Below are 25,382 nucleotides of genomic sequence, written 5' to 3'. Positions count from 1 at the left end.
CTCCTCTTGTTCCTATGGTTCTTCTTCGGACCCTTACAAATTTAAATAAAATCTCAGAATCACGTCCCACACTAATGTAAAATGCTTTATGTTGCAAATTTTTGGATCTAGAGTTCTTTCAGAGTCTTGAGCACAAAAATCTAGACTGACACTCCAGTGCTATACAATGAAGTGCTGATAGGAGGCACCATCTTTTGGATGAGGCGTTAAACCGAGGCCCCGTCTGCTTTCTCAGATGGATGTAAAATAATCCCATGGCACTATTTCAAAGAAGAGCAGGGAGTTATTTCCCCATGCCCTGGGACCTATATGTATCCCTCAATCAAAGTCAATAATCAAAAAAGATCATCTAGTCATTATTACGCTGCTCTTTGTGGGAGCTTGCTGGGCACAAATTGCCCACTGCATTTCCAACATTACAACAGTAACAACACTTCAAAAAGTACTTCATTGGCTGGGAAGCGCTTTGGGACATCCTGAAGTCCTGAAAGATGCTCCAATTTTAACTCTGTAACTGAATGGGTTTTGAGTGAGTTAAAATCTTGGACTATATCAAATCAAGTTTTTCCTTTTTTTTTATTCTTCCAGTTTTGGACTGTTAGCCTCCACTTGTCAACTTGTCTCCTAATTGAAATGAGAAGCTCTCAATCTAGGAATCACAGGTGCAGACTTGGAGATGTAACACCCCTGTGACATTCTCTCCTTTTCTCTTTATCTAGGATGTGTCGTGGGAGCAGCTTAAAGTCGTTCCCATGTTGAAACTGATTTTCATTTGCTGTCTTTGAGTTGCCCTGCTGTTACACAGAGAGTGGGACTTCCTGTATTTCCGTGCTGACTTGTTATTGCCTTAATAAACTGCTGTTGGCCTTCCCAGTCGTCTTCAGCCACCCAACTGCACCTGGCAATTGAGATAATCTCATTCAAATGCACAAAATTCTTAAAGGATTTTACAGGATTTTTTTTATTCATTCATGAGACGTGAATGTCGCTGCCAAGGCCAGCATTTATTGCCCATCCCTAATTGCCCTTGAGAAGGGAAGATGCTGAGAGGTTGTTTCCCCTGGCTGCGGAGTCTAGAACTAGTGTTCATAGATTCAGAATAAGGAGTCAGTCATTTGGGACTGAGATGAGGAGAAATGTCTTCATTCAGAGGCTTGTGAATCTTTGGAATTGTCTACCCCAGAGAGCTGTGAATGCTCAGTCACTGAGTATATTCAAGACTGAGATTGATAAATTTCTGGTCACTGAGGGAATCAAGGGATATAGTGGTGGAGAAGGAAAGTGGAGTTGATGTAGAAATTCACCCATGAGCTGTCTCGAGGGGCTGTATGGCCTACTCCTGCTTCTATTTCTTACGTTCTTAGGTCTTGTGCCCAATAGCCTTGAACAAGGAGTATGATAATTGAAGTTGGCTCAGTTGTCTTTGCACTGTACACACAAACCAGGAGCTGAAAGCAAGATTTTTATTTACTGTCTAGAACACAATTTGAGGGAAACAGATGGATCAGATGGCCAATGTCTTACAATAATTTGGAAATGCACAACGGGAATTGGATAGAGAGCGATTGGTTGCGTTTCGGGGAGTGACCTTTCTTCTGAGCTGGCCAGTTTCAATGATGGGTATTCAGCTGAAATCTTTACCAATTTTCCTCTTTGAACCCATCGTGCTATTCCCAGTTCTTTATTTCACATTTCTTTCCATTGCTTATCTCCCATACGCAGCCCAGACAGCATTAAACTAGTAATCTTCATAGATTTTAAGGTAAGCCTGCTGTAGCAAGTGGATACAACTGTGCTTTAACAGGAGATTGCAGCTCAGAGCAATGGACTCAATATAATCCCCAAACTGACGAAACAACCACAGGATTGTTCATGTTTATTGGAAGCAAGGACTTGAAAAACAAAGATAAAATGCAACTGTCTGCACAGTCCTTACCATCACGAACACTGACAGGAGACATAGCAGAAACTAGCGAATGAAGCACTCAGGCTTGGAGTGATCAAACATATTTTCAATTTATCGATAAGAGCTTCCAAAAATAACAAACCTGCTTAATTTAAGGAATTGCTGGTGTGTCTTACCCAGCAGCTTGCCCTCAGAGTGATTTTGCTGCAAGACTAAATTCTAGAACAACAGAACGCATGGTTTGCGCTGACTGACATTTCCACTCTAGTCCGAATGAAGGAATTAAGTCCAGCCGTGCTTTTTCAATGGGCATAAAGTCTCTCAAAAGAGACATTCGAAACCTTGCTGCAATCTCACTGTTAATACTTGCACAGACTGCTCTCCTTAAAGCAGAGGAGGTTAAAGGAAGATTTAATGGAGGTGTTCAAAATTACGAGGGATTATGATCAAGTAAATAAGGAGCAATTGTTTCCACTGGAAGGTGGGGCGGTAACCAGAGGACACACATTTAAGGTGATTGGCAAAAGTGCCAGAGGGAAGGTGAGCAGAAATGATTTTAGCCAGCGAGCTGTTATGATCTAGAGCACACTGCCTAAAAGGGTGGTGGAATTAGATTCAATCATAGCTTGTGTAAGGGAATTGGATAAGTACTTGAAAAGAAAAAGCTTGCAGGGCTATTGGGGGAAGAGCAAGGGAGTGGGACTAGTTGGCTAACTCTTTTAAAGAGCTAGTATTGGCACAATGGGCCAAATAGCCTCTTATGCTGTAAGATTCTGTGATTCTTTCAAATTCAACCAAGGGCTAAATGTTTATAGATCTGTTGTCCCACATTTTCTTTTCCTGCAGGCTGTTCCTAAATTAGCTGTTGATCAGGCTGGTCACAATGTGTAAAGAAAGACGTTTGCATTTATATAGCACCTTATCATATCGCTTGGGACACCCCAATATTCTTCCCAGCTGATAGATTGTCCTGAACTGTTACTACACAGGCAAAGGTAGTAGCCATTATGTACGCAGCAAGGTCCCACAAACGGCAATGCGATAAAAGACTGATTATTCTTTGTTTGATGGTGTTGGTTGAGCGAAGAACATTAGCCAAAAGACTAATTTGCTGCTCTTCTTCGAATAGAATCCTTATCATTCGCCTGAACAACAACAACTTGCACTTATATAGTGCCTTTACCTCAGTAAAATGCTCCAAGGTGCTTCACAGGAGTCTTTTCAAATATATTTGACACCAAGCCAAATAAGGCGATATTAGGACAGGTGACCAAAATCTTGTTCAAAGAGGTAGGTTTTAAAGAGTGACTTAAAGGAGGAGAGAGAGAGCTAGAGAGGTTTAGGGAGGGAATTCCAGAGCTTAGGGTCTAGGCAGCTGAAGGGCACGGTCACCAATGGTGGGATGTGCAAGAGGCCAGAATTGGAGTAGCATCTTGGAGGGTTGTAGGGGCTGAGGAGGTTAGAGAGATAGGGAGGGGCGAGGCCATGGAGGGATTTAAAAACAAGGATGAGAGGTTTAAAATTGAGAATTAGGTTTGGCTGGGACATGTGATTTATACTGCTAATGATCACTGGGTGATATCTGGGCATCAATGAGTCAATGGAGGAAACTGATGGCATGAATTGGAGGGAAGGGTGCCTCTGTCAAATGTTAGGAACTAAGGTGCAGGGCAGCGCAAAGGCTGAAGAAGGTTAAAGAGAAGATGAGGTAGATGAGGAAGTTGTGACTAGGTAACAAGAAGCTTGGGTTTAAAAAGCCTGAAGATTGTGGAAGGAAGGGACAGCTGAGGGCAGGAATTCCACAAGTTTGAGATCTGGGGAAACAATGAGGCAGAGAAGGAGATGGTTAATGGATGTATGAAAAAAAAGGCTTGGGGTAGATTTCCCAGCCGGCACTGTTGTTGTATAAATGCACTTTTTGCTGCATCTTAGCGGTCTACAAGATTCTGACAAGTTTAGATAAGGTAGACAAAGAAAAACTGTTCCCATGAGCTGATGGTACAAGGACTAAGGGACACAGATTTAAGATTTTGGTGGAGAGATACAGGGGGCAGAGTAATGATCTGGAACTTGCTGCCGACAAGGCTGGGTGGACGTGGAGACGATGAATGGTTTCAAAAGGAAATTGGATGGGCACTAGAGGGAAATAAACTTGCAGGGCTACGAGGATACAGCAGGAGAATGGGACTGATTGGATTGCTCTACAGAGAGCCGGCATGGACTCGAACGGCCAAATGGCTGCCTTCTGTCCCGTAATGACTCTATGACTATCATCTTGACCTATTTTGCAGAACAGCTCATTAAATGCTCTTACAAGAATGGTGCAGACTGGCAAACCTGCCCTTTAGCTCCACTCTTAACCTAACCTGCCTGGTGAGAACAGGATGGGCTCGGGGTTTAGGTGGGGTGTCCGATTTACATCTCACCCATCTTCATGCTCCATAGAAGTCAATGGATAGTAAAATCGAGCCAGGTTTAAATCAGGCAAACCACCCAAGCTCATCCGCTCTCGCCAGGCAGATAAGATCACAAAATTGGGGCTAATGAACATGCAAGAGGAAGGAAAAGGGGACAACGGTGGGTCATCTTAATTTGCCCCATTTTTATGCTTTCATCTATTACTTCTGGGTTACATTCTCCTTTATGATAGAGCTAGGCTTTTTTCAAGCTACGCATTTGCACATTTATTAAGAACAGAACCAAACGCAATTGAGACGTGGTCGAGTTGGCCTTCCTGTCATGAACCCATATAGAGCCACGCTAGAAATGATTAAGTTATTTTTCTGAAAATATTGTGGAAAAACTGCACATGACCACACACTGTGAACATCTGTAATGCCTAAAAATGAAACAACAATACCCTCGACAAGCAAGCATAATTCTGGCCGAGATTCTTGTAAGAGGTTTATGAGTAATAACGGAATAATGTTTCCACGAAATATTTAGATTTCTTTGTTCTATCCACATTTGTGTTTAAAGTTGCAGAGTTCCTCACATTGTTCCAGCCAGGTTCCATTCTAGTAAGGAGTGAAGATCGCTATATGAGTACTCTGGGATGTAATTGCCACGGGATTCCTTGAACCTCTACTCTAACTTGAGAGGAACATTCACGGGAATCCTGGGGAAATGGCGGCAAAGATCATTCACACTATTTCTCCAACGTTTGCATCATTCTCCCGCTGACGTTACAGCAGGAAATTGGGAAAACGGTCAAGGAAATTATTGGAAATTATTCACCCAATGGCTTCATTGGTAATGGACTCACAATCCCAAGTAATGTAAGGCCAGCACTAGGTTAGATGTTCTGGCCTAATATAATTTGAGATTCTGAACCACCCATCTCCCCCCATCACCTCCACGGCCTGTACCGCCTCCCTTATTCTGTGAAATGGGTTCAGCCCAGTGAGCTGTCCATCAAAGTTACTATGCTGAGGTGACAGCCTACCATTTATATGGAACTAGGAGACTCTGAAGTATCGTTCTGAGTAAACCTCCTGCTGTGTGGATGAGTTATATCTTGCCCTCAGCAAGAATGGCTGCAAGCAGTAATTACATCACAATGGCACAGGGTATTGTAGTATAATGTGCATAAACTATTTCTGGGTAGATTATGTATTTAGACCTTAAGCAGCATCACAGGATGTAATGTCACGAGTCTGAACCTCATGTGGCTCGGTGTTAATGTAGATACCTTAGAGATAAGACCCCTATGAATAAACTCCTATTACTTTGACCCAAAGTCATAGTCTACTATCCTCATTCATTACGCTTAATTCAAAGGAGCTAGCAAAATTACCACCAAGGGTACAGAGATTTCGACTACGACTAATGAGATATGACACAACAGCTGACTATGTCCCAGGGAAACATCAGGTGACGGATGATGCCTTAGCAAGAGCATCAATTGCTATACCTGAAGTAGGAGATGTGGAGAGAGGCGTTTGAGCCATGAAAATTCTACTGAAAAGGAATGAGGATTTGCAGCTAGCACTATTAAACTATTGACCAGCACCAGTCCATAACGGGTTGGCCCCATGTGAATTACTAATGGGTAAGGTTTAGGGCACAACTACCCTCACTCCCAAGAACCCTTCAGTCACAAATTGGTGCAGAACACCGGGAAAGGGTGAGGGTGAGAGAAAAGAGGTTAATCCAAACAGAAAATCATGATAGACGCTACAGAGCAGAAAATCAAACAGACCTACGAGCTGGAAATTTGGTCTGGATTAAAGGTCAGGGTCGATATGGGTAAGTGATGGAGAAATCTCCATATCCTCGATCCCACATAGTCCAGACAGACCAGGGATGGATAAGGAGACATGGAAGATCATTGGTGCTGACATCTCAGAAAAAACAAATGGGAAGAAAATCAAGAGAATCAGCTACCAGAGAGAACTGATGATCCGGTGATACAACCAACAAAAGTGCGGCACAGTGGCGCAGTGGTTAGCACCACAGTCTCACAGCTCCAGTGACCCGGGTTCAATTCTGGGTACTGCCTGTGTGGAGTTTGCAAGTTCTCCCTGTGTCTGCGTGGGTTTCCTCCGGGTGCTCCAGTTTCCTCCCACATGCCAAAGACTTGCAGGTTGATAGGTTAATTGGCCATTATAAATTGCCCCTAGTATAGGTAGGTGGTAGGGAAATACATAGGGACAGGTGGGAATGTGGTAGGAATATGGGATTAGTGTAGGATTAGTATAAATGGGTGGTTGATGGTCGGCACAGACTCGGTGGGCCGAAGGGCCTGTTTCAGTGCTGTATCTCTAAAAAAAAACAGATCACCCAGACGACAGTGAAAGCAGAAAACCTGAGTCATCCAGTAGTTCCACTCACCCATAGGAAAGTGAGGAAGAAGAACCGAAGGAACCAATACCCCAAACAAGCGAAAGAAGAACACGCTATGGCAGATTCGTGAGAACCCCACAGCATTACAGACCTGAAGAATGAAGTCAGAGACCTGGGGGCCGGGGGGAGGGGGGAAATGTAGTATAATGTACATAAGTTGTTGCTGGGTAGACCTTAAGCATCATCACAGGATGTGATGTCATGAGTCTGAACCTTGCGTTGCTCAGTGTTAATGTAGATGCCTTAGAGATAAGACCCCTATAAATAAACTCCTGTTACTTTGACCTAAAGTTAACTATCCTCATTTAATGTTAACGGCTCACTGACCAGTATAGTACAGGTATGTTTGTACAGAGTGACCTCCTTCTGATTAAGACTTCACTTCAATATTGTAACCAGACTAGTTCTAGACTACTGGCTTGTTGTTGAGAATTGGCTATGCATGCAGTAATGGGATAGAACCCTTATATGCTGAATCTAGCATAATGGAAACATTGTAAGCTTAAAAAATCCAGCAAAGGTCACATCTATTGTGCTACAATTCTGTGGGGGTGACATTCAACTTCAAAAATCAATGGGAAAGAAAATAGTAAAAGGAGGTGCCGATACACTGTCACTCATTTCCCACAACATTGAAGACAACAATCACTCCTTGTACATAATTATGTTTATAAAGTCAACTTTAGACTTTCGTAACTTTGGATGTGGACACGATAGAAGCAAACTCTAAATGACATATGAAAGCATAATTCATATTTTTTTTAACTGTTCATGTTATTGGTAATACCATGTTAATTTTTTTTTTCATTTCATTTCAGAGGCTGAAGCTGATTGAAAATGGGGACAGTAAACAAACTGTGTTATAGTTGGCCAGGCCTGAAGAAAATAACATTAACAACATTAGCAATAAGAAAACTTCATGAATTATGCTTTGATAGGCCATTCGCAGTTTCCTTCTATCAAATGTATATGCTAGGTTATTAAAGTTTAAAGTTACACAAGGACTTTATAAACACCCTGGGCTGAATTTTATTAGTGCGTCGCACGTCATGGCAGTGTGCTTTGAAGCCAGCGATATTTCGTGCGAGGGCTCATTTAAATGGAGGGAGCGAAGTGGCCGTCCCCGATGACATAGAGGGGGCGACTGCACCGTCCCCAGCAATGGCGTCCGGTGCCACCGCGCAGGCGCCAAACCCATTTTTAATGGGCTTCAAGTCCTTTAGGAGGATTTGAATTTTTAAAGGCATATGACTTTTCATCTGCTTATAAAAAATAATTAGAAGATGGAGGCCCTTTCCTAACCGCACCCCGTACAATGGTTTTTTTATTGCCCGATATTCAGAAAATATTCCCAACCCAAACTGCACCCCCCAACCTTCTCACATGTTCCCATCAACCCCTTTCCACCATCCCCACAGCCAATAAAAAGTGTTTTCCCTGCTCTCCCCCACTATCCTGCCCTGATAATTTTACTCCCCCCCCCTCCCCACTAGTGTCTTGCCTTGGAATTCCGAACGGAGTTCCGAAGTCATATGAGGTGCGGCTAGCAGCCGTAAAATCAGCGTGGGACAGCCGCCGGGACCGGGTAAGTTAATTTGCATTTCGTTTGAGTTAATTTAAATATGTAAATGAAGGCCCCGCTGCCAAGCAGCGGGGGGGGGGGGGGGGGGGTGGGTGGTGGGGTTCGGGCGGTGGTGGGGTTCGGGCGGTGGTGGGGGCCGTACCGAGGCCTCGCCGCTGCTGGTAAAATGCGGCGGGGTCATCTTGCGTCGGGGTCGTGGCAGGCCGCTCCTACAAGTATTTTACGGCACCCCCCCCAACCACGACCCCCAACATCGAGGGCTGGTAAAATTCAGCCCCCTGTATGTAATATATATGAAAGTGTGCATATGTATGAGTATATTTATATGTCTGTTTATATGTATAAGTACTTGTTTGTTTCTATATATATATACATTGGTACGCATGTATGTCTATTTAGAAGTCGCTTCACATGTCTGTCTCTTTCTATGTATGTGTACATTTGTGTGTATTTAAGTGCAGGTTTGCATGTTGGTATGCATTGATAGAAAGATTGAATTTTATTCTAGGAGAGCCAAGCTTTTTGAGAAAACCACATTTAGTCTTTGCCTGACTGAACTGCGTCCATTCATTTGGCACCAATATTAAAATTTGGATCCACAGTCATCACTGTATTCTTTTAAGTTTCTTTGTTTCCATAGTCGATACAGCAGCCTTGAATATTAGTAGCCCAAGTAGTAACAACTTAGATGGAACGCAATGTGCAGAGCTCTTCTGAGATAGCTCACATTCATTGACACAGTGCTGACCCTGGAACAGGATGCGCCAAGTTATATCAAGAGAGCAGAGAGAAGGGCCAGGGTCTTTTGCACAGAGCACCAAGGCAGAACAATATAAAAAAGGACGGTAAGTTAAATGCAAAGTAGTGATTAAGAAATCCCAAAGCCAAGCTTTTCTTTTAAAGACCTGAGTTTGGCACACTATTGCATGAAAGCTCAATGCGTCCATCCCAAAATTCCTTTGTCAACTATTTTAATGGCGGCCTTATGCGGTATATTTTCTTTTCATTTCAGCGTATTTAGTGTTCGTAGGAACCTTCAGGCTAAGAAGCAGTAGCAAATCAGGAAAAGACGCAAAGAGTTAATGCTTTCCCTCCTTTTTCCCCTAGCCTGTCAGAATGAGTGAGGTCGAGGAAGAGATTGTGCTGTGTGATCAGAGCTTAATATCAATAACTTTTTAAAACACGCGGCAGGACAGATTGTAATAGATGCTGGTTTCAAATTAAACCCTGTCATAAGTGCTCCTCCTATTGTGAGGTGATATCTCAATGTGACTGCAGTAATACAAAGACAGGTTTCACTGCGTCCAAGTTGTGAAGTTAACGTGAAGCCATTAATCAGTCACATTAAAGAGTGTTAGTTGTCATGTCATGTCAAAGAACTCCTTTATATCTTCATACAGTCAGTCTTTCCAATTCACAGACGTGCATTGGGATGAGGTCACCTTTGGTTTGAGAGGCACCTGCAACATGTCAGGATATCACGAGCAATGTTGAAGATCAGAGGGGAGAGATGGGTGGCCCACACATACCGCTCCATGGGCTCGGTCAAGAACTGGCAGCCAAGGAGGAAAGCGAATCACTTGGCATCCCCTGACTGTTTCGTCCAGGAAGAGTGGGCCTGCCACAAGCAGAGACTGACATTGCATTGCACAATGCTGCAACTGAAACAGTGCATGACAAAACAGTTTCTGTAATGACTGGGGCTTATTACGAAAACACGCAAGCACACTACAGTTTTCTGCCAGAATTTAATTAAATGCAAGTCCTTTGACTGTTCTCTAATTCAGACTTTAAAGAAGTTTTTGATCTGCTGGTTCCCACCACACGCATCTTGCGCAACCAATGACAATGTCAATGTAAACATGTCAGATTTGCTAGATTTGGCCACTGGGAAGACAGTTCCTTTTCCTGAGGGTCTGCCTAGATGTAGCAGATAAGGCAGGTTTATGTTGGGAATAAAAACGGAAAGTGCTGGAAATGCTCAGGTCAGGTAAAGTAATAAAAGATGGGCCTAGAGGAGGCGTAAATGGTAACAGCAGAACCCCTACTAGCACCTGCTGTCTAAAAAATTAGGAGCAGTGGTTTACATTAGGGTTGTTGCTGTCTGTACAAGCTCCAGCTGTTGGGAACTGGCACCTCTAGCAATCCTATAAAGCCAGTGGAGGAACAGCACCAAGGGCTCGCCGCCACTGCTAATACTCGGCGGGGCCTTCTCGGCATCATGGATCATGGTAGGTTGCTCCCACAAGCATTTTACGGGCCTCCCCACCACGATTCAAGATGTCGTGGGGCTGGTAAAATCCCGCCCCATGTGTCTGAAGGAGGTGTGAATGGTGGGATCGCAGCTGTATGAACACAAAGTAAAGGAATCAAGAAAGGAGAGAAAAAAACAAACCGGCGAAAGACACAAAACAAAATGGAGTCAGAGGTTATGATATAACATGTTGAAGTCAATGTCGAGTCCAGAAGGCTGTAAAGTGACCAGTTGAAAGATGAGGTGCTGTTCCTCAAGCTTGTGTTGAACTTCATTGCAACACTGCAGCAGGCCAAGCTCCAAGGATTAGGTTATGAGAACGTTCAATTATGAGAAGGTTCGATTATGAGGAGAGATAACATAAACAAGGCTTGTATTGCAGGAATATAGAAAGTTAAGGAGTGCTTTAATCGAGGTTTTTAAGACTTTGAAAAGATTTGATCAGGTAGACAGAAACATTTTGCACTCGTGAAGGTGTCTAAGACATGGAGAAATAATCTTGTAATTAGAGCCAGGCTATTCAGGAGAGAAGGTAGGAAACAACTTTTCACACAAAGGGTGGAAGTGTGGATCTGTCCCATAACAAGCATGAGATGCTAGCTGAATTAATAATGGTATATGTGAGCTCAATGGATTTTTGCTAGCCAAGGCAGGTAGATGGAGTTAGAGTACAAATCAGCCATAATCTCAATGAATGGCAGAGTAGACTCGGGACTGAATTGTCTACTCCTGTTCCTATGTTCCTTATACTGACAGAATGGGTTGGATTTTCCCATGGGCTTTGGACCCTGACATCGGGACCAAATGGGAGTCCCAAGCCCGCACTTGCCAGCAGCGCACCCAAAGGCACAATCTTCCCGGAGGCAGCCTCCTAATTGGCTAACTCTGTTTTTGCCATCCTATTAAGGACAATGGACGGGCTCGCAATGCTGCTGGAGCCTCAGTGGCCCCACTGGGAGAGGTGGGCGCTGCTGAGGCAGGTCGGAGGTGTGCATCTAAAGTTTGAATTATTAGGGGGTGAAACCATTCGGCCCCTCAAAGTGGAGGGAAAACCCCACCAGCTGCATTGCTGGACTACAGGTGTGGTCTTTCCTGATGGTGGGCCCCTCTTTGCGGCTTGGAGCTTCCGGCTCTGATGGCCCGCCAGCCTCCGCACACAGTGGCGAGGAGCTCCAATGCCAGCAAAAATGCCGGTGCATCCACAAAATCGACCTATTTGGGACCAATCAGCTTAATTAGCTGCCCACTTCCGGGTATGGGCAGCCAATCCAGGTCCCCACCCAACCATGGGAAACTTCCCTGGCAGTGGGAATCCGTCAGGGAGCCATCCCAAGTAGTTCTCCCCAATTGTCCTGGCCCCCTCACCTCCAAGCCTGCCACCATAGGGCCGTGAAAATTCAGCCCAATGTCTCGATTGGTCACTTCTGAGTCAAAAGTTTGTTGGTTCAAGTCCCACTCTGGACACGAGGATATAATATTGGCTGATTCTCCAGTAAAGTACTAAATGAGTGCTGCACTGTTGGAGGTGCTGCTTTTTGGATGAGATGTTAAACTGAGGCTTCGACTGTCCTCCAGCGGACATGGACTTCAGTAAGGCGTTTGATAAGGTTCCCCATGGCAGGCTGATGGAGAAAGTGAAGGCGCTTGGGGTCCAAGGTGTACTAGCTAGATGGATAAAGAACTGGCTGGGCAACAGGAGACAGAGAGTAGCAGTAGAGGGGAGTTTCTCAAAATGGAGACGTGTGACCAGTGGTGTTCCACAGGGATCCGTGCTGGGACCACTGTTGTTTGTGATATACATTAATGATTTGGAGGAAAGTATAGGTGGACTGATTAGCAAGTTTGCAGACGACACTAAGATTGGTGGAGTAGCAGATAGTGAAGGGGACTGTCAGAGAATACAGCAGAATATAGATAGATTAGAGAGTTGGGCAGAGAAATGGCAGATGGAGTTCAATCAGGGCAAATGCGAGGTGATGCATTTTGGAAGATCCAATTCAAGAGTGAACTATACAGTAAATGGAAAAATCCTGGGGAAAATTGATGTCCAGAGAGATTTGGGTGTTCAGGTCCACTGTTCCCTGAAGGTGGCAACGCAGGTAAATAGAGTGGTCAAGAAGGCATACGGCATGCTTTCCTTCATCGGACGGGGCATTGAGTACAAGAGTTGGCAGGTCATGTTACAGTTGTATAGGACTTTGGTTCGGCCACATTTGGAATACTGCGTACAGTTCTGGTCGCCACATTATCAAAAGGATGTGGATGCTTTGGAGAGGGTGCAGAGGAGGTTCACCAGGATGTTGCCTGGTATGGAGGGCGCTAGCTATGAAGAGAGGTTGAGTAGATTAGGATTATTTTCATTAGAAAGACGGAGGTTGAGGGGGGACCTGATTGAGGTGTACAAAATCATGAGAGGTATAGACAGGGTGGACAGCAAGAGGCTTTTTCCCAGAGTGGGGGTTTCAATTACTAGAGGACACGAGTTCAAAGTGAAAGGGGAAATGTTTAGGGGGGATATGCGTGGAAAGTTCTTTACGCAGAGGGTGGTGGGCACCTGGAACGCGTTGCCAGCGGAGGTGGTAGACGCGGGCACGATGGAGTCTTTTAAGATGTATCTAGACAGATACATGAATGGGCAGGAAGAAAAGAGATACAAACCTTAGAAAATAGGCGACATGTTTAGAGAGAGGATCTGGATCGGCGCAGGCTTGGAGGGCCGAAGGGCCTGTTCCTGTGCTGTAATTATCTTTGTTCTTTGTTTGTTCTATAGCAGCAGATGATAAAGAGCTCATAGGCACTATTATTTATCACATTGCTGCTTGTGAGATCTTCCAAAATATATCACTTCACAATTCTCTGCATTAAATTTCATCTGCCACGTGTCGTCCCATTTAACCAGCCTGTCTATGTCCTCTTGAAGTCTATCACCATCCTCCTCACAGTTCACAATACTTCCAAGTTTTGTGTTATCTGCCAATTTTGAAATTGTGCCCTGCACAACCAATTCAAAGTCATTAATATATATCAAGAAAAGTGGTGATGCTAGTACTGACCCCTGGGGAATCCATGGTATACCTTCCTCTGGTCCTTAAAGTACCCATTTACCACTACTCTCTTTCCTGGCATTCAGCCAATTTTGTATCCATGCTGCCACTGTCCCTTTTATTCCATGGGCCTCGAAGTCAGGAGTGTGATGGAATACTCTCCAGTTGCCTGGATGGGGTGCAGCTCCAACAACACTCAAGAAGTTTGACACCATCCAGGACAAAGCAGCCCACTTGATTGGCACCCCATTCACAAACATTCACTCACTCCACCACCGACGCACAGTGGCAGCAGTGTGTACCATCTACAAGATGCACTGCAGCAACGTACTAAGGCTCCTTTGACAGCACATTCCAAACCTGTGACCTCTGCCACCTCGAAGGACAAGGGCAGCAAATGCATGGGAACACCACCACCTGCAAGTTCCCCTCCAAGCCACACAACATCCTGACTTGGAACTATATCACCGTTCCTTCACTGTCACTGGGTCAAAATCCTGGAACTCCCTTCCAAACAGCACTGTGGGTGTACCTACCCCAAATGGACTGCAGTGGTTCAAGAAGGCAGTTCACCATCACCTTCTCAAGGGCAATTAAGGATGGATAATAAATGCTGGTCTGGCCAGAGACACCCACATCCCATGAACGAATAAAAAAAGCCTTTTGAAAGTCCCCGAGCACCACATTAGCTACATTACCCTCTCTGTTACCTCATCAAAAAACTCAATCAAGTTAGTTAAGCACAATTTTCCTGTAACAAATTGTGCTGGCTTTCCTTAATTGATATACATTTGTCCAAGTGACTGTTAATTTTGCTGTGAATTTCTCCTTTAAGTATTTATCCAATTTCCTTTTGAAGGCTACTATTGAATTTGTATCCACCGCCCTATCAGGCAGTGCATTCCAAAACACTTGTGTAAAAATGTTCTTCCTCATATCGCCTCTGGTTCTTATACCAATCAAGTTTGATGCTTCTGAGATGTTACTGGCATCTAACAGTCACTCCCCGAACAAAGTCACTCAGTGTGTGAAATGCTTGGGGGTGTTTCACTAAGGTGATAACATGTTTTATAAAGTAAAATCTTTATCAGCCTCTTTAAACACTGGTCTCGCTCCCCGCTCGAGCAGCTTCAATAATGAATGCACTGACTGTTCACAAAATAAGTAGGCAGGCTCTATTTGGTATTGTGTTTTAATATTCTGAAGAACTTTGCATCTTGTATTCCCATTCGGAGCTATGGCTGACAGGAATCATTACCTTAGGCTGGACAGCTTTTAATTAGTGGAGATTCGAGGAGCCTGGCTTGTCGCTGGTAAAACCGGTAATTCTGCTCTTCAATCCTGTAATAGAGAAAGCAGAGAAAAACTGCCTGTGCAGGCGGAATGCAGAATGGTTATTTGGGTCCCTTAAGAAGTCGCTGGGCAGATGGATTAACGTGTGGAATGGGTAATTTAGAAGGCAAAAGAAACAACATGTCTTTCCTTAAATAAAATACACAGACAATCTGGTCCTTGTGATAGGTGAGAGTGAAGATGAGCAGGGCAGCATCTTTATAGTATGTTTTTCTTTCCACATTTTTTAAGATGAATTTGAAGATGAAAGATTAGTTTTTTGGGGGGGAGCGGGTAGTGCGGGATTCTCTCTGGACCTCTGCAACAAGTGCTGACAGGGAAACAATGACTGATGCGTGAGAAGAGTAGACATCCCATGCTGTGTACCACATGACTGAGCTTTACAATAACTCTGTCCTGCCCTGTGGCTGAAGGAGAGGAGGGCAGGAATGTTAGACTGTCAACTCGCGAACACTCCCAGATCAATCGCCTCTTTATTCTGACGGAATCGCCAGAGCTGGAATCAAGAGATTTTCCCCCTCAGCTTTGATTAAAAACATGCTAGGACTTTGTTTGAAGTACTCACCTGTAGTGTAAACATTCTCGTGTTTATGAGAGGTTTTACTTGGCAATTCAAACTTTGACTTTCATGTCAATCCATTGGTGGTAACTTGGGTCAGTGTTATCCACCTGCAAATAAATGCATTTATTGCGAAACAATGAGCTAAGAAATGCAATTATGTGCAAACTCCTTCACTGTCATCGCCCATTCCACCCGCCCCCCCCCCCCCCACCAACCCCCTCACATCCTTGCAAGTCTCCATTGGATACCCCTAACCCCAGAGGATCAATTATAAGATTAGCGTCCTCATGTTTAAGCGTTACCATGGCTTCACCACACACCACCATCACCCAACCTCTGTATCTCACCTCCACCAATACAAATCCACATAGTTCTCTGACTCTGGACTGCTCCTCATTCCTGGCTCCCTGCGCTACACCACTGGCGGTCACTTTTTCCTACCTTGGATACTGTCTTTCTAACTATAAGCCGCCTGGTGCTTTGCTTTTAAAAGCCTTTTGAAACCTCTTCAAGAACAGCAGGGGTGTCCTAACCAGTATTTATATCTCAACATCACATGGTGTCTGGTCATCATCGCATTGCTGTTGGTCGGACCTTGCTGTGCGCAAATTGGAGTCTGAGGCAGGGAATGCTTACATTTTCCTAGTGGCGGCCGCAAGGAGAGCTCCTGCTCCTCCAGGGCCCCAGAAAGGAGTAGTATAAATGGGTGGTTGTTGGTCGGCACAGACTCGGTGGGCCAAAGGGCCTGTTTCAGTGCTGTATCTCTAAATAAATATAAATAATTTAAATATCTTGCCTTTACTCCTGGTGGTAAGCTTCCGGCCTATTTAGGCCAGGCAGGAAATCAGCCAATGTTAAGATGGCAGTCAGATCCCAGTGACATCATTGGAACCTGATCTGCCTATTTAAAGAAGAACCCCACCAGCTTCGGGCAGGTTTCCTTGGCACTGTCATTTATAATTCCACTTGGCGGCAGAGAATATGTCTCCAGCTCCATACTAGCTGTATCACTCCTGCTTCAGTTAACATCAGGTCTCCGGGAGTAGGGGTGGGGTGTGGGAGGGAGGGTGGGGGGGGGGGCTGAAGTGTTGGGGGTTGGGGGAAGTTAAAATTCTCCATTTTTGGACATGACGTTAAACTAAGGCCCAAAGTGTCTTTCCTTGTTGGTTGAAGTGAGCATTAAAGATCCTGTAAAACTGTCACACTGTCAACTCTCCCTATTTCCCATTCATCTTCAGTTGAGCAACACCACAATAAACAGTTCAATTCCCTGTGTTTGTGGGGTTCTGCTGTGTGCAACATGGCCACAATATTTGCCTACATATTGACAGTAAGTGCATTTCAAGGCAACTTTCGGTCTCTTAATATTGGGAGATGAAAAGGTGCTAAATAAAATTCTCTCTCTGCAAACATTTCATTTTGTTTTACGAGCAAGGAAGAGGCTACGATTCCACTGATCTTCTGTTGTTAAAAAAAATCCATACTTTTTTTTCCCATATTTAAATTTCTGGCACAGGAGCCCGAGGAACAAGAATAAATCTTTCAGGAAAAAAACGCTTTTCAGTCAGAGGGATTCTTTCAGAACTCCCTCAGGTATCGTTAATGGATTAGATGATCAAACTACAGATCATTCACTGAGAAAGTTAGGAGACCCCCACAGCTCACCATAGAAAGCAAGTTACTGAGGAGCCACTCACTTTTTCCATTGATTCCTGAAGACTACCCAGACATGAAGAATCTGTGCAACCAAGTTAAGTTTATCATCAAATGCATTCATTGAAAGTCAAAGGCAGTAAACTTCAGTTTAAGATTATGAAGTGGAAGGAATTATTTTCATTTGTAAGAGGAAGTCTATCTACCAAGGCTAAAGAAGGAAAGCCAGCAATACTGTTGTTGTTGCTGCTGCTGTTCTCTGGGGCTTAACAGATGCAGAATGGGCTCTTGACCAAAAGCATTTGAGGCAAACAGTAGATGGGAAATCATACCGCAACAGGAAAGGAGAGGAGAAAATTGGAGGGTAAAATCAATGATTTCAAAAGGAAATTGGATGGTCACTTGAAGGAAATAAACTTGCAGGACTATGGGGATCGAGTGGGTCTGACTGGATTGCTCCGCAGAGAACCGGCATGGACTCGATGGGCTGAATGGCCTTCTTCTATGCCATCAATGACTCTAAGACTGAAAGACTAAAAGTTGTCAGTGAGTATTGAGAGCAATGAACATAGGATCAGGAGAATGTGACAAATTTTATACCCAGGTGGTGAAGGATAGAACTACAGCCAATCTTTACACACTTACAACTTTTTATTTACAGAGAAATGTATTAAAAACATGCACTTCCAAATACAACAACCACAGTTTCTGTTTGTTCCTATACACAGGAGCACAAGTGAATCCCTTGTTAATACCCACCACATGAATACAATTAAAAATCAAATTAATATACAATTAACACAGCAGACCATTCAGCCCTCGACCCTGTTGCACCATTCGATAAGATCATTGCTGATCTGCATCTTAACTCCTTTAACCCTCCTTGGCCCCTTAACGTTTAATACCCTTGCCTAACAAAGATCTATCAATCTCTGTTTGTAGATTTAAATTGACTTCGACTCTTTGCTGGGATATGATTCCTCATTCAATAATTGTCCTTAAGTACCTTTGCCCAAGAGCCCATCCTGCAGGTGTAAGCCTGGGCAACAACACTGGTGGATATCCCTCTTGTGCCCTGATGGGTCAACTCTCTCTTATCAGTGGCAATTCTGCCAGCAGCCTATGCTGTGTGGCCAATGATTCCAAACCCTCTTCCCCCACCCACTCAGGATGACATGTCAGTGTTGCCACAAAAGAACATAGGAACATTAGGACATAGAAACAAGAGGAGGCCGTTTAGCTCCTTGAGTCTGTTCCAACATGCATGTGAGATCCTGGCTGATCTGCAATCTAACTCCATATATCCACCTTTGCCCCCTATCCCTTTTACCTTTGGTTAACAAAAATCTATCATTCTCAGTTTTAAAAGTAACAATTGATCTAGCATCAATTGCTGTTTGCGGAAGAGAGTTCCAAACTTCTACCAGCTTTTGTATATTATATTTCCTAATTTCACTCCTGAAAGATCTGGCTCTAATTTTTAGACTTTGCCCCCTTGTCCTAGACTTCCCAACCAGCAGAAATCGTTTCTCTCTATCTACCCTATCAGTTCCGTTTAATATCGTGAAAACTTTGATCAAATCACCACATAACCTTCTAAATTCCGCAGAATACAACACTAGTTTGTGTAATCTCTCCTTATACTTTAACCCTTGGAGTCCGGGTATCATCCTGGCAAACCTACGTTGCACTTCCTCCAAGGCAAATATATTCTTCCTAATGTTTGGTGCCCAGAGCTTCTCACAGTTCTCCCGGTGTGGGTCTAACCAGCACTTTGTAGAGCTGAAGCATGACTTCTACCCCCTTGTATTCTATTCCTCTGGGTGTAAAGGCCAGCCTTCCAGTATTATTTTGTGATTATTTTCTGTACCTGTTCATGACATTTTAATGAACTAATGAGGGAAACCAATAGACCTCCACTGTTTCTAGCTTTTTACCATTTGGAAAGTACTCTGTTCTATCCTTTTTAGGTCCAAAGTGGACTTCGCGTTTGCCTATCTTGAAATCTATTTGCCACAGTTTTGCCCATTCACTTAACCTATCAACATTTCTTTGTAAAGTTACATTTCCATCTATACTGCTTACGATGTCACCTATCTCTGTGTCATCGCCAAATTTGGATATGTGGCTTTCTATTCCATCACCCAAGTCGATAATAATATGAATAGTTGAGACCCTAATACAGATCCTTGTGGATGCTGCTAGTCAAGTATTGCCAATTAGAGTACGTACCCATTATTCCAACTCTGTATCTGCTGCTACTCAGTCAATTTCCTACCCAGGTCAATAATTAGCTTTTAATTCCATGAGCTTCAACTTTAGCTAACAGTTTCTTATGAAAGACTTTATCAAATGCCTTCTGGAAGTCCATATGAATAATATCCACAGACATTCCCTGTCTACTACTTTAGTCACCACTTCAAAAAATTCAATCAGGTTTGTCAGGCATGACCTACCCTTTACAAATCCACACTGGCGCTCTCTGATCAGCTGAACATTTTCAAGGTGTTCAGTTACCTCATTTTTAATTTTAGGCGCTAGTAATTCCAGATATAATGAATTGGAAGCAGTTGACCTATGTGGAATGTGTAAGGGCGGCACAGGACAGACAGAGGTGGAGATCTATGACAGTCAACTGTCTGGGAAGAAAATGACATCAACAAATGAACAAACAAATTTCGCAACAGTGGATGCTTAGCTAACTGGCCTATAATTCTCCGGTTTTCTCTTTCACCTTCTTTAAATAGTGCAGTGACATGCAGAATTTTCCAATCTAAAGGTTTTGGAATTGCCTGCTGTCCTCCTTACATTATAGCAGTGACTACACTTCAAAAAAGAGCTTCATTGGCTATAAAGCATTTTGAGGCCCCGCCCATGTCGCGTATGGAGGTGAATGGGGCCCGAGAATTACAAGGCCATTCCGTGTGCCAGCTTCCCGACCACAGCCACTTTGGTCGATACAGGTCTGGGCCCAGGAAGGCCATCCACCCCCATGAGGTGGGCAGGCAATTAGGCTTGTTATGAGCCTTGTGAAAGGTAGCTAATGGAGGCCAACTGAGATTTTTCCAATTGGCCTCCAGTTTCCTGATACGACTGAGGGCAGGGGCAGATCAACTGCCTGGCAGCAGGGATCAGTGGCAGGCTGGGGTGCCAGCGCTCCTGACAGGCCTACAGGCCCTCCCTGCCTGCCTGGGTCAGGTGTAGCCAAAAGCTGCCCTGGAGGGCTCCTGCACCCCCCTCCACAACAGTGATGGTCTGGCTGCTTTTTGTATTTATTGAAGTTTTTATAAAGTGGCTAAGAGGACACCTTCTTGTTGATGCCCCCTCTCAGTTACTTACCTTGTAGTGCAGCCAGGTGCTTCTCTTAAGCTGGAAGGCTTCTGATTGGTCCTCCAGCTTCGAGAGCCCACCCACGGTCCTTAATTGGACAGGGAAACTGTCTCGATGTTAATTAAGAGCTCACCCATGTGAAATCCTTGACTTTAATCAGCTTCCCCCTGGAACTGGGTTCAGGATCCGAAAACAGTCCTGACTGAAAATTCAGCCCCACTAAGCAAGTTAATGGTTGTCAAATTGGACTTTACCAGCTGAACTTTGGTTTCAGTGGCAGCGAGTCAGAGCAGGTGGGAATTCATTTCATGTTGAAGGCCCACTCCAGTCCTTCTTAATGACTTTCCTAGAGTCATAGTGTCATAGAATTATACAGCACAGAAATAGACCCTTCAGCCCACTGTGTCCATGCCGGCCATCAAGCACATAGCTATTCTAATCCCATTTTCCAGCACTTGGCCCATAGCCTTGTATGCTGTGGCATTTCAAGTGCTCATCTAAATATTTCTTAAATGTTGTGTGAGGGTTCGTGCCTCTACCACCCCTTCAGGTAGTGTGTTCCAGATTCCAACCACCCTCTGGGTAAATTTTTTTTCCTCAAATCCCTTCTAAACCTCCTGCCCCTTACCTTAAATCTATGCCCCCTGGTTATTGACCCCTCCACTAAAGGAAAAAGGTTTTTCCTATCTATCCTATCAATGCCCCTTATAATTTTGTATACCTCAATCAGGTCCCCCCTCAGCCTTCTCTGCTCTAAGGAAAACAACCCTAGCCTATCCAGTCTCTCTTCACAGCTGAAATGCTCCAGCCCAGGCAACATCCTGGTGACTCTCCTCTGCACCCTCTCCACTGCAATCACATCCTTCCTATCTTGCGGTGCCCAGAACTGTACACAGTACTCCAGCTGTGGCCTAGCTAGCATTTTATACAGCTCCATCATAACCTCCCTGCTCTTATATTCTATGCCTCGGCTAATAAAGGCAAGTATCCCATATGCCTTCCTAACCATCTTATCTACCTGTGCTGCTGCCTTCAGTGATCTATGGGCAAGTACACCAAGGTCCCTCTGACCCTCTGTACTTTCTAGGGTCCTACCATCCATTGTACATTCCCTTGCCTTGTTAGTCCTCCCAAAATGCATCACCTCACACTTCTCAGGATTAAATTCCATTTGCCACTGCTCTGCCCATCTTACCAGCCCATCTATATCATCCTGTAATCTAAGGCTTTCCTCCTCACTATTTACGACACCATCAATTTTCATGTCATCTGCGAACTTACTGATCAGACCTCCTATATATATTCATGTCTAAATCATTAATGTACATTACAAATAGCAAGGGTCCCAGCACCAATGTCTGTGGTACACCACCGGTCACAGGCTTCCACTTGCAAAAACAACCCTCGACCATCACCCTCTGCCTCCTGCCACTAAGCCAATTTTGGAACCAATTTGCCAAATTGCCCTGGATCCATGGGCTCTTACCTTCTTAACCAATCTCCCATGCGAGACCTTATCAAAAGCCTTACTGGAGTCCATGTAGACTACATCAACTGCTTTACCCTCATCTACATACCTAGTCACCTCCTCGAAAAATTCAATCAAATTTGTTAGACACAATCTCCCCCTAACAAAGCTATTCTGACTATCCCTGATTAATCCCTGCCTCTCCAAGTGGAGATTAATCTTGTCCCTCAGAATTTTTTCCAATAGTTTCAAATAGTTTCCCGACCACTATGCTGCTACTATGCTGCTCTTGTCTCCTCTCCTGCCCTCATCAATCATATCTCAGAGGTGATTTGGACCAGGGTTTTTGATGTTACTGGAGGCTCTTCCACCATTACGCACATTAGGAATTGGGCAGTGCCCTGTAGCGGTTCTGCCACACCGATGGAGGAATGCTGCACTGCCTTTTGACTTGGTTGGACAGAGCTCCTGAAAACCCATCTGAAGACACTACCCTGCAATTTTTATTCCTAAATAATACCTTTTTTTCTTTCTTGCTGTTGAACTGAAGAGTGAGCAAACGGATTCTCAAGGGGATGGCAGATGCAACAAGCCTGCAGGATCTTCCCACTAGGAGAAGAGGATGCTGCAGGACACCATATCTTCAAATTACCCACAGGACACAATGGAGTTGCCAAGTTGGGCCCCCAGCATCAAAACTGTCCTAAATGTGGCAGGGCCGAAGGAGGTGTCTACATGTAAAGTAATTTCTCCCTGATAAAGTAAGTTCCAGATGGTGGTTACTCATGATGTATCAAGAGCTGAACTTACCTAACACAGACTCCTCCACTGTTCCCCAATGTCCTCCTCACTCTGGGATGTGTCCCTCCCTAAAGTCCTACTCGCCATAGCCATCCCAAGCTCAGAACTCAAGCTTTAACTCCACCCACTGATCGTGATCCTGTCTGTCTTCTGGTTTTGGACAGCTCACAATACCCTTGGAGCACCAACACCTCCAGGTTCCCACTTCACCTCACACAGCACCCTGATTAGGCCAAATATCCTCGTTCCTCCCAATGGAGACCCCTAGATGGAAAAGCCTTTGGCTCCCCCTCAGCTTCCTGCCCGGGAGTTAAAATTCATCATCTGTTTTCAAAGATTGACATAGGGTATCACAGAATCATAGAACACAGGAGGCCATTCAGCCCATCATGTTTGTACCAGCTCTTTGAAAGAGCTATCCAATTAGTCCCACATCCTTGTCCTTTCCCCATAGTCCTGCAAATTTTATCTTTTCAAGTATTTCATTTGGAAAGTTACTATTGAATCTGCTTCTTCTGCTCGTTTAGGCATTGCATTCCAAATCATAACAACTTGCTGTGAAAAAATAATCTTATCACAGATTATTTTCCTAAAGGCTGTAATTCATTCCAAAAGCACAGTTCAGTCTGTCCACTACATAAAATTATATAGAATGCACAACACAGAATTTACAACTGGTCCATGCTGGTTTTTATGCTCCAAACGAGTCTCCTCCCGACTCCTCGGCACATAACCCTATCAGCATATCTTTGATGAAAGGTTTCAATACCTGGAGAAAAAGGTTCAGAGGAAGGATTTTTGACACTGCAAAAGAAACTTTCTTCCTCAAAGGGTAACAGAATTATGGAATAAACCAGCACGGAAGCAGAAATGGATTCAAGAAACAATTGAATATGCTTCTGGATAAAGGCCTGAGCAATAAGGTGAGAAGGCAGGTTGATGGGGTTAATTTACAAAGGACAGGCTTTAAGGCCTAGAAATTCGAAATGTAGAAATAATTGCAACATTAGAGGATGTTGCATTCATTTAGCTTTCCTTCAAACTTTACTTCAGTGTAGCCATTTAAAATGAACAGGGTACTGCCTCTGTTGGAAAGGAATATCATATGTTCAGCACTGGTACATGGATGGTATAAATCAGTACTTCTAAGTGCCTATGTTCCAACACTGAAGAACTAGCCTGCTGAAGGTGTCAGCCCTGGCTCAGTGGTAGCACTCTTGTCTTTGAGTCAGATGTTTGTAGACTCAAGTCCCAATCAAGTGCAGAATCTAGGCTGATACTCCAGCACAGTAAAACGATCCCATGGCACTATTTCAAAGAAGCCAATATGTATCCCTCAATTAACATCACTAAAACAGATTACCTGGTCATTATCGCATTGCTGTTTGTAGGACTGTTCTGTGAGCAAATTGGCTGCCAACAGCGGTTATATTTCAAAAGCATGTAGATCGTAAAGTGCTTTGGGACATCCTTAGGTAAGAGCAAGTTTTTTTTCTTTTTTCTTACTAGCCAAGGTCTTTACAGGCTGTTAATGCCATGCTGACATCCTGTTTCACTGTACTCTGTCGATCATTACACACCGACCGGCCTAATGACAGAAATGTGCTGTAAGTGCAAAGCCTTTGGTCCGAGGGAGGAAACAATGCTGGTTGGCCTCGAGTTGGTTTATCAGCTGATTCGAACACATTGCTGTACAGGAAACAGCCTCTCAGAAAACCACCGTCATTTCTTGCAGACGTCTGCTGTAACTCTGATACAAGAATACTGAAACATAACGCTGAGTATTTTTATTAAATGCTTCATTAACAAACTGCACCCTTTAGCTATGTACAGTTAATGTGATAAATTTGTGTGTGCGTGTGTATATATATATATATATATATATATATATAAAAACACAACAAACATGACAAGCGTCAAAACCTGATAAAGGAAAACAAATTATCCTGCAGTACACAACAGCTATACAATGTGAAGACATGCAGTGACATTGCAAGATTTTGGATCTAGCAACACCATCATCCTGCTGTTCTCAGGGGGAAATATCCCCGTATACTCATTTGAAGTGTTTGAGGTAACAGAATGTCACTCGAGTGGAGTGACGGAAAATGTGGGAATTGACTATCGCCAGCAATGGGGTGGCCGAACTGCAGCCCGTGGTCCAACATGCGGTCTGCGGGGCCGAGGGGCCCGGCCCAACGAGGCCCATTTGTTGCTGGCAGGCTTGCCCAGTTTGAATTTGCCAGGGAGAGGTGGGGCGGGGGGCAACTCAGAGGTTTGGAAAGGGCCTGTTCTTTGAGCAAATATTAAATCACAACGTCCAAGCTCGGTTAGTGCCACTGCTACAAGGATAGAGCAGATTAATGGAGACATGGATTTAAATGCTATTTGTGTCTTGAGGAACTGCATGGTATCTAAGGGAACCACAAGGCCAAAATAAAAGCCTTGGACGCTCCTGCTTTACAGAATACCAGAGCTATTTACGGTTTTAAGGAAACAAAGTAGAGTAAATTTATTTATCTAATAAATATGGTGTATAAACACAAATTGGTTTAACTCACAGAACACTGTTTCAGCCTTTTTT

At 44.0% G+C, this 25,382-nt stretch overlaps 1 protein-coding gene and 1 long non-coding RNA gene across 2 annotated transcripts in view; one reads left to right on the top strand and one right to left on the bottom strand.

Annotated features, from left to right (window-relative positions):
* Window positions 1-8,327, top strand: part of LOC137376605 (uncharacterized) — a 37,600-nt gene extending 29,273 nt beyond the window's left edge. The window contains exon 4 of the long non-coding RNA XR_010976287.1: window positions 7,570-8,327. This is a non-coding gene — a long non-coding RNA (uncharacterized lncRNA). The remainder of the gene's footprint in view (window positions 1-7,569) is intronic.
* The window catches only part of LOC137376604 (uncharacterized), a 29,699-nt gene extending 5,227 nt beyond the window's left edge, over window positions 1-24,472 (bottom strand). Inside the window, exons 1-3 of the mRNA XM_068045481.1 lie at window positions 24,162-24,472; window positions 15,550-15,653; window positions 14,890-15,001 (exon numbers count right to left, since the gene is read on the bottom strand). The gene's annotated coding sequence lies outside the window, so the exon portion shown is untranslated. The remainder of the gene's footprint in view (window positions 1-14,889; window positions 15,002-15,549; window positions 15,654-24,161) is intronic.
* Window positions 24,473-25,382: the final 910 nt, after the last annotated feature.

The sequence above is a fragment of the Heterodontus francisci genome, chromosome 13, assembly GCF_036365525.1.
Source record: "Heterodontus francisci isolate sHetFra1 chromosome 13, sHetFra1.hap1, whole genome shotgun sequence".
Taxonomy (NCBI): domain Eukaryota; kingdom Metazoa; phylum Chordata; class Chondrichthyes; order Heterodontiformes; family Heterodontidae; genus Heterodontus; species Heterodontus francisci.
Note: the sequence above shows the minus strand (reverse complement) of the source record. Positions and strands in the feature narration are given on the sequence as shown.